The following is an 8,628-nucleotide window of genomic DNA, read 5'->3' on the forward strand; positions in this document are numbered from 1 at the left end:
TTTTTTCTACAATAGTAAGGAGTCAGTAAGCATTAGTGTTCTCTCTCTCTTTTTCTTCCTCTTCTCTTCGGCAGTATATTTTTCGTTTTCCAGTTGTAGCATCTGTTAGTGTAATTTTCATATTCTCCCTCAAGTAGGGCATTTTCCAGGTTTCTGTAGCTTGAACTTTTCTCTCTTGGTGGAGTGAAGCAGAGGTGGGTGGGGAAGGGAGACCAAGTGAACCCAGCCTGGCTCTCCTTTTATTTCCTTGGGGTTAGAAGCCACAAGTTGTCCTGAGGAGGCTTTGCTGTTCTTGTCGCTCCTGACTTCAGCAGGAATCAAGGACAAAATAATTGAATGACAAAGGAAGATGGAAGCAGCTATAATCAGCTGTTCAGTTCCAATAACAAGAAAAGTAGCCCTCAAACTTTAGAGGACATTAGAATGACCTAGGATGCCAGTTAAAATTCATCCTCCTGGGCTCCTCCCCAGAGATTCTGAGTCCAAACTTAGGTAGTTCTTAGTTCTTAATGTTTTGGTTGATCACTAGTATAGCACAAAGATTAATATATTTTTTAAGAGTTTTTACCACTCCTTGGTAGAGTCTGCTACCCTCAGGGAGCCCCAAAATTATGGCTCAGAATTCTTGGCTTAAAAAATGAGCCACACCATCCCCACACCTATGTATGACTCTCAGACAGTCATGTAACACGAACAAGCTTTGGCAGTGGTATGAGATTTATTTGTAAATTGCCAGTGTCAACATAATTCTTTTCTCATTGGCATTGCCTAGTTAAGGAGTCAAATCTCACTGTGGTTTATTCTCTCTGTGGTTTCCGTAGGGTTGGGGAGAATGCTGCAGAAAAACGAACCCTCTCTAGTTTTGACTATCTAGGGAGTAAAAAAAAAAAAAAAGCCTGTCATTTTTCTGAATTAGGATATAAGACGCCTGCCCTGAAGGTGGCAAATCAGACTTCCACACGCATTGCCTTCATTTAGCCAATAGCCCGCTCTGAATGTGTATATTACGATGTGCAGTTTCATTCATCAAGGGGATTTCGGGCTCCAGCAGCACGCAGCCTCCAGTCTTGAGTGACTCCTGGGCTTTGGCTCAGCAGTAACTCCTCCATAAAAACAAGTGTGTGCATCTGGCTGTTAGAAGAATTCGTGCTCATCCGGGTAAGGATACACTGGAGAAATTATTCCTTTTTTTTCCCCTTTGGGTGGTTTTGAGATTTTTTAAAAATTGATCCTCTCTTTTGAGAAGAGCTCAGAACTATTTGTCTGAAGTTTTTCCATCCAGGCTGCTTTATCGTATTATCCACTGTCTTGCCCTTTTCATGTAAAATCTACCCTCTTCAAAACATAGTTTCATTTCCAAATTTTAAAAGATTCCATTTTTCTTTCTGTGCATGAAACTTTAAAAATTTAAATCACCACAATTGCTACTGGCTTAGAAGTGGAGTCTTACATTTTTAGGAAGTATACTTTAAAAGTTAGGCAGAGGGGAGATCTGTGTTAGCATTTGGTTTAAGAAGGGGAGATCTGTGTTAGCATTTGGTTTAAGAAACAATGATTGTTACATTAAAGGGCGGATTTTCAGATGTACTACTTAATCTGCTCTGACAAAGAAGCTATGAGCTCGCTCTCTCTGCCACTTTTCTCCCGATCTGTGTTCTCATGGTGGAATCGGCTCATCTTTTTCCCTTAGGCATGTGGTTTAGTCTGCGTTCTAATGGTGGAATCAGCTCATCTTTTTTCCTTAGGCATGTGGTTTAGTCTGTGTACATTCAGTGCAGTGGCATTTTTCTTGAAGAAGTGACTAAGGCTTCTTGGATGAATTCTGTCTTTGAAAGAGGTGGTAGAATTGCATCAGAAAGGCATTTACAGTAAATGGCTACCCCCCCTTCCTGTAATGACCGCATGTGAAAGAATGCATTAATTCTTGTTTTGAGGAAATGAGAGTTGTAGAGTTCTATGAAAAACTCCCTTTTTTATCATTAGTTAGCCAGGTTTGAATGTTCACATTTTAAAAATCAGGCTCATTTTGTGCTATCTAAATAAAAGCCACAAAGATACAGCTTTCCACTCCATGTTCTACGTGGGGTAACCAATCATCCTGAACTCAACAAGAGGCAATTATGTTGAATATGGCTACAGTTAATGGCATAAGCCTAAACTAAATTAATTTCTCCATAGTCTTCTTTTATATTAAGTTACTATGCCTCCTAGCTATGTTGCTGATATGTCCATCAGGATTTGATTCTCACTGCGATGGACGATGAAGACTAAAAAGAAACTCCCATAGATGATCTGGTCAGGAGTTCTCATAGAAGCAGTACCGCCCCCTAGGTGACAGAGTGGAAATTTATGAGGCTGTTCTGGTGGTACAATGAAGGATTTTTTTTTTTTTTTCTTTTTTGAGATGGAGTCTCCCTCTGTTGCCCAGACTGGAGTGCGGTGGTGCGATCTCGGCTCACTGTAGCCTCTGCATCCTGAGTTCAGGCGACTCTCCTGCTGCAGCCTCGTGAGTAACTGGGATTACAGGCCCATGCCACTATGCCCAGCTAACTTTTGTATTTTTGGTAGAGATGGGGCTTCCCCCTGTTGGCCAGACTGGTCTCAAACTCCTGACCTCAGATGATCCACCGGCCTCAGCCTCCCAAAGTGCTGGGATTACAGGCATGAGCCACTGTGCTCAGCCCTAATGAAGGATATTTCATGAGTGAGAGCCAGAGTCCTCAATGTCCCACAGTAGAAAAGACATAAAGAATTGCCCTGTGGTGCACATGACTTTCACCTGTCCTGTTGGACATTCATGTAGGGACAGCTCAGTTTATAATTTTCTAAACCTAGACTTAACTCCATTTTTTCATGAAAATGCAAAATAATTTTTGCATACTTTTAATATACACAGAATAGATTCATTGTCATTCTCTGGTCCATCTATACTACTTCTTTCATTTTCCTGCACTTTTAATATGGAAAGCTTCTAATCTGACTTCTCTTAAATACAAACTTGTTCTTTATTAGTAAGTTACAAGCATCTATTTGATTACATAGTTAACTGCCCTGAAAATTATTTATATAATGAAATGTTAAGTATTTTTTGTTATATATTGCTTTTTTTAGATTATCTTTTATGTTACATTTAGGATATTCATGTTTTAAAGCTGCATGTACAGTAGTTAATATTTAATTTGATTTTAGAGTACTAAATGGGACATGACAGAATTTTTTGTCATATAAAGAGGGCTTTGAGACTAATGGGTAGGGTTTTAAACCAACGAACCAATCCCTGCCTCAACGTTTAAGGAAGGAGGGTATGCAAATTACCCAGATAGGAGGGATGCTTATCTTCTTCACGCAGCTACCCAGGGAGGATTTCACATGTATCTCATTAATTTGTTCTAGTATTTTGAAATCTTCATATTAAGCTAGTTCTTCTGTATTAATATTTTCTAAGAGTTTTCATATGTCACTCTAAAAACATGACTGGGCCAGGTGCAGTGTCTCATGCCTGTAATCCCAGAACTTTGGGAGGCCAAGGCAGGTGGATCACTGAGGTCAGCAGTTCGAGACCAGTGTGGCCAACATGGTGAAACCCCATTTCTACTAAAAATACAAAAATTAGCTGGGCATGGTGGCAGGTGCCTATAATCCCAGCTACTCGGGAGGCTGAGGCAGGAGAATCACCTGAACCCAGGAGGCGGAGGTTATAGCGAACTGAGATCGCACCATCGCACTATATAGCCTGGGCGACGGAGCAAGACTCTGTCTCAAAACAAACAAACAAACAAACAAACAAACAAAAAAAACATGGCTGAGCACAGTGATTTACGCCTGTAATCCCAGCATTTTGGGAGGCCATGGTGGGCGGATCACCTGAAGTCAGGAGTTCAAGACCAGCCTGGCCAACATGGCAAAACCTTGTCTCTACTAAAAATACAAAAATTAGCCGGGTGTGATGGCACACCCCTGTAATCCCAGCTGCTTGGGAGGCTGAGGCAGGAGAATTGCTTGAACCCGGGAGACAGAGGTTTCAGTGAGCCAAGATCGCACTGCTGCACTCCAGCCTGGGTGATAGAGTGAGACTCTGTCTCAAAAAAACAAAACAAAAACAAAAAAATCTATGACCTTTGGTTACTCCCCTTCTATAGAAAAGACAGGCAGGTATTGAGAGAATTAAACTTCTGTAAACTTGCAGAGGAGTTAAAAGCAGACTCAGGTTTTCTTGAACAGTGGACATGGTGGCACTGTCCCTTTGTCATGAACATAATCCACATATGCCATTATAAACTGTTGACAGTACTGGAAGATATAACACATTCTAGGTAAGGTATTGTCTATATGGTAGATTAAATCATCAGAAATACAAAAGCTGGGTGCGGTGGCTCACGTCTGTAATCCCAGCACTTTGGGAGTCTGAGGTGGGTGGAGCACTTGAGGTCAGGAGTTTGAGACCAGCCTGGCCAACATGGCAAAAACCTATCCCTCCTAAAAATACAAAAATTAGCCACGCGTGGTGGTGCACACCTGTAATCCCAGCTACTCGGGAGACTGAGAAAGGAAAATTGCTTGAACCTGGGAGGCGGAGGTTGCAGTGAGCCGAGATCACGCTTCTGCACTCCAGCCTAGGCAACAGAACAAGACTCTATCTTAGGGAAAAAAAAAAAAAAAAAAAGAAAGAAAAGAGAAAGAAAAAAAGAAATACAAGTGTGAGGTTAAGGTACTCAAGCCTGTGCACACATAGTGTTGCCTATTGTTATTTGAGGCTCGCATTTTTAATTTCATAGAGCTTTTTCTTGTATTTCTCGTTTTTTTTGTTGTAGTTGTTCTTGTTATGTGCATGTAATTATTCTCAAATATTTCCAGGAATACTAATAAATTGGGGTTTTTTTTTGAGTTTTTTTAAGAAAAAAAAGTCTCCTCTTAATATTCTGTTTCTTCCAGAGTCTTTTTGTTGTTTATCTTGGTTTTTCTCTTTCATGTTGCAGACTTTTAAAATGTATATTTATTTTTGATTGTCTATTCTTTTTAAAAATGAAGTGGCATTATGGCTGCCTAGAAGTCCTGCATGACAGCACCTGCCTCTAGCAGGCTTCAGCCTGGGTGCACACAGCCGCCCTGAGCCCTCTTGCTGGAGAACTGCTAGACGTCAGAATGAGGAGGGCTTGACTGTGGGGTTCTCTTCACCACACGAGCTGTTTGGTCCTCACTAGACAATTTGTTTAATTTTTTTAGAGAATCATCTCCCTTTTCTTATTTTCGCTCAGGAGTGGGGAAGCTGTAAGGTTTCTTCTTTCTTTTAAAGACAGGAAGTAGTCATGAAAGGAATAATTGTTGATATCCAGACTTTTTGATTCTTCTTCTCCTTTCTACCTTTCTTGCCACTTCTGTCACATACAGTTCATACTTTTGCTGAGTCTGCAGCCTCTTTGGGGTCTAACTGAATAAAATCAACTATTCACTGCCTCGGCAGTACCAGCTCAGAACTCTCTGGCCTGTAAGCTGCCTCTGCTCAGTTTCATTGCTCAGTGCTCTCCCCACATCCTTCTGGCTTCCTGACATTTGGTGAAGTCTCCCAGGCCCTTGAAAGTTGTCATCGTCATTGTTGTGGGTGGATATACCCCTTTTATAATTATAGTGGGGTCTTCCAGGTGCCCTGACCGCCATCATGAAAGGAGAAGTACTTTCATTTGTTGATTTGTCAGAAGTGTATCTGAACAAGTAAATTGGAAATACCTTTAGCCAGGCATTTAGCCAGGGAAAAGATCAGATGGAGCACGATGACTGCAGTGGGTACTGGGGTTTGGGAAAACGAACCCTCACAATTACTGGGTTGGGAGGAAACAGTGGGCTGACATTATTATAGAAAGATATGCTTTCCAACCAGTGAAGACATAGCCATTAATCATAGAGCCCCGTAAGAAGATCTTTTAGCTTTGTTGCTCAAAGAAAGTTGCATCTTGTAAAACATACAACTTAGTCATTTAAAAAAATCTTTTAAGTAGTGGTACTTGTTCCTGATCTTAATACAAATTAAATTTGGATATGCCTGCTTAATTTCTTCCCTGCCCTTTAGCATAACAGCTTCTGAGCGAATCTCCTATTCTTCCCTTCTGTACTATTTATTTCTTGGGGCATAGACCCTCATACTCACTCTTGTTTTTCTTACAAGAAGCAATTCACATTCTCCTTTCCCATCTCCTTTGTGGAAAAAAGCTCCAAACCCTTATTAATTATCCCTTTGTCATGTTTGTCAGGTCAGTCCTGAAAGTGTACAGCAGACACTGTGAAGATGGGAAAAGTAAGATGTTGACTAATTAGTTCTGTAACTTCTGTGACATAAGTGGTATCCATTTGTGTCAGAAGAAAGCCTGAATTGATGTTTCCATCTCACACTTCCCTCATTTTACTTGGGAAGCAGTATCTTTGTGAAAAATCCCTGGAGATCCACAGTTAGGGCCAATTACTGCAACATGATGGAACCTTTAGGTTTTTCTCAGGCCTAGCCTCATTTCTAGCACAATACTAGGAGGCTAAAATCTACCTCTGAAATTTGCAAGGCAATACTGACGGATGGTAGCTATTTTTTATGTAGCTGCTTAGAGACAATTGAAGATAGTAAGGGTCATAAGGGCCTTCTCCTATCTGACCTCTGTACCCCTGTAAGTTGTTTACCAGCTTGGAGCTTCCTGTACAGTTCTAGATCAAAGAGCAGGTCCTCTGAGGCCGTGCCCTTGGAAGCAGAGATGGTGAATAGTGAAATGTACTTAGCTCTGAGGGAGTGAACTCCCAGGCAAGCAGAACCCACTTGGGATTTTATTTCTGGTATTGACCAGAACATCTATCATCAGCCTATGCCAGACACCCCTTTTCCAAACCTTCTTTCTCTCACCTATTTCGTATAACTTCCTAGAGATGAAGAATGTTTCTGAGTGTGGATTGTCAGATGTCTGCTGAGAAATGGTGGGCCTAAAAAAGATACTCTGTGACTGCAAGAATGTAGAACACTCCCACACTGGTTCTGGGACCTGGCATATTGGTTGGTTATTACTGTTGAATGAGAGGAGAACCAGCAAATTCCTTCTTTTCCTCTGGAGGAAATACCTTGTATGGATGGTCCCCCACAGAAGAGACAGCCATGGCTAGTTGTGAACTGAAGTAATTCAGATACAGGCCCCATTTGATGGGATCTAAGTGTGCAAATCAAATCGCATTCTTCAGGAGGACATGGGGATGTTAAGACAATTAAGGAAGTCCTACCATCCCTCCATTTTAATGGATGTAAAATTTACATGCAGTGAAATGCACAGACATTCAGTGTACTCCTGTTCCCAAACCCCAGTTAAGAGAGAGAACATTTCCATCACCAGGTTTCCTCTTGCCCCAGTCATTCCCTACCCTCCCTGACAAAAACTTTCTGCTTTCTATCATTGCAGTCTTGTTCTTGAGCTTCCTCTAAATGGAATCATACAGTATATACTCTTTTGCGTCTGGCTTTTCTTTTTCCACCCAACAGTTTTATATTGTTGTCTGCATCATTCTTCCTTTATTGCTGGGTAGTATTCCATTGTATGAATAGACCCAATTTTAAACTCTGTTCTCTTATTGACTGACATTTTGATCGTTTCCCCCTTTTGGCTATGATGAATATTAAGCTGCTGTGAATGAGTTTTCTCTCATTCTCACTCTTTTTCTTTTTTTTTTTTTTTTTTTTTGAGACAGTCCCACTCTGTCGCCCAGGCTGAGCTGCAGTGGGGCAATCTCAGCTCACTGCAACCTCTGCCTCCCAGGCTTAAGCAATTCTCCTGCCTCAGCCTTCCGAGTAGCTGGGACTACAGGCGCGCACCACCACACCTGGCTAATTTTTAAAATGTTAGTAGAAATGGGGGTTTCACCATTTTGGCCAGGCTGGTCTCGAACTCCTGACCTCAAGTGATCCACCCACCTCAGCCTCTCAAAGTGCTGGGATTACAGGTGTGAGCCACCACGCCCGGCCCACTGTCACTCTTTTTTAGGTTTAATTGCTGCACCATACAGTAGGTGTATGTTCACCTCTGTAAGAAACTGCCAAGTCATTTTCCAAAGTAACTGTACCATTTTACACTCCAACAAGCAATTTATGAAAGTTCCAGGTGACCCAGTATCTTAACATTGTATATTGCTGGTTTTTCTACTTATGGCCGTTCTCTTGGATATGAAGTAGTATCTCATTGTCGTTTTCAATTTGCATTTTCTTGATGAATCACATATACTTATTGGCCATTTGTGTATCTCCTCTCTTGAAGTGTCTGTTCAAGTCGTTTGAGTCTGTTTTTCTTTTGCCTGTTTTAAAATTGGATTGTCTTTCTATTATTTTGGTTGGTAGGAATGTTATACATATTCTGAATAAAGTATTCTTGTCAGAAGTTTACAATGGAAATATTCTCCCAGTCTGTGGTCTATCTCCTGTTTTTTAAAAGTGTCTTTTGATGAGCAGAAGGTTTTAATTTTGAAATAATTTCATTGATCAAAAATGTTTTGCCTTTGGGGAGACCAAGGCAGGGGAGGATCGCTTGAGACCAGGAGTTTGAGAGCAGCCTAGGTAACATAGCAAGACCTCGTCTCTCTACAAAAACATAAAATATTTTTTTAAAAATTAAA

The 8,628-nt window shown here is 41.0% G+C and overlaps 1 long non-coding RNA gene across 1 annotated transcript in view; it reads left to right on the forward strand.

Annotated features, from left to right (window-relative positions):
* Nucleotides 1-1,030: 1,030 nt before the first annotated feature.
* The window catches only part of LOC105550804, a 23,359-nt gene continuing 15,761 nt past the window's right edge, over nucleotides 1,031-8,628 (forward strand). The window contains exon 1 of the long non-coding RNA XR_001007774.1: nucleotides 1,031-1,158. This is a non-coding gene — a long non-coding RNA (uncharacterized LOC105550804). The remainder of the gene's footprint in view (nucleotides 1,159-8,628) is intronic.

Source organism: Mandrillus leucophaeus, unplaced genomic scaffold (genome assembly GCF_000951045.1).
Source record: "Mandrillus leucophaeus isolate KB7577 unplaced genomic scaffold, Mleu.le_1.0 Scaffold5, whole genome shotgun sequence".
NCBI classification, from domain to species: Eukaryota; Metazoa; Chordata; class Mammalia; order Primates; family Cercopithecidae; genus Mandrillus; species Mandrillus leucophaeus.